This window comes from Macadamia integrifolia, chromosome 11 (genome assembly GCF_013358625.1).
Source record: "Macadamia integrifolia cultivar HAES 741 chromosome 11, SCU_Mint_v3, whole genome shotgun sequence".
NCBI lineage: Eukaryota > Viridiplantae > Streptophyta > Magnoliopsida > Proteales > Proteaceae > Macadamia > Macadamia integrifolia.
The window spans coordinates 2,925,373-2,926,613 of NC_056567.1; positions in this window are offsets into that span (position 1 = coordinate 2,925,373).

Here is a 1,241-nt window from a genome sequence, read left to right on the forward strand (position 1 = left end):
CTTGCAGTGTCAATGAAACTTCCAGGTTTTGATTTATTTAACTGAAAAATGATATTGAAATGTTCATTAGCCAGCAATTGAAATGTTTTTTGTCCAAAAGGATCAACAGCATAGGCTGCCAATATGATTCTGATTTTTTTTATTGTTTATTTCCTACTCAAAATTATCTAAGGAAAGGGAGATCCTGATTGCGATACATAAACTAGAAATATTATGTGGAGTCATGAAAGCGCAGCCATATTTTCAAGCTTCCAGGATGGATTGATGAGCTCAAAACTGTGTTTTCAGATGCAGAACCAATGTCTGGGAAATGGTCAAGAGGATAGATATTCATGCACAATCTGGATGTAGTTCTTGTGTACAAAGCTTTGAATTCTGAGAGTTTTGGTGGAACGAATTATGGATTATTCCTGCCATTAATCATCTAAAACATGTCCTCAAGGTTTTCATACTTGGAACAGGTTGAAATGGATCATGATAGTCAGAAGTTGCATCTGAGATGTGCAGTATTAGATTCAGGAACCACATTAGTCTTTTTGGGGGGTTTGGGACTTGGGGGACGATGGAGGTATTTGGCTATTTTCCCTCTAAAACTTTAGTACCACATCGATATCATTTTAAAATCTCCTTTGTGTTTTAGTAAGGAAGTATTGCAACTTTTAACCAGCTAGTCACGGGTCGGAGTGAGCGGTTCTTTGGAAGCAGGAAAGTCCCCGGGCCAATTAGCGCAGAAATGCATCTCTTTAAACAGAGTACTACTTCAGAGGGGGAAGTCCTTTCTCTTCGTGGGATGGGGCCGAGACAAGTGTGGAGCCCTTGGATTTCCCCGGAGTTTGCTTGGCCAACGTCTCACAGTTATTCACTCGAATCCAAATGGATTATAACTGAACGGGGCTTACGATACCGTGGCTTTTTTCGTTTTTTGGTATTAAGACTTAGACTGTTCTAAATCCCATTAATATTTTGAACGTTCATTTTCATTCAAACTTAGGTTGCTCTCACATGTTTGATGTAGGTTTTTGCATGAACTCCCTTCGTGAGGGGATCAACTAACATGTTGCTCATAGGTATATATGCTACTTTAATTTATCATTTTTCTCCTATATCTAAAATATAGTGGTTTCGTATTTATATTTGTTTTTCCATTAAGATGTTTACGCCACTATGTATCAAGTTTATAGCTGAGAACCGTTGATGGCACCCGGGACCTCCATGTGTTCTTCACTTCACCTTTTTTTTTT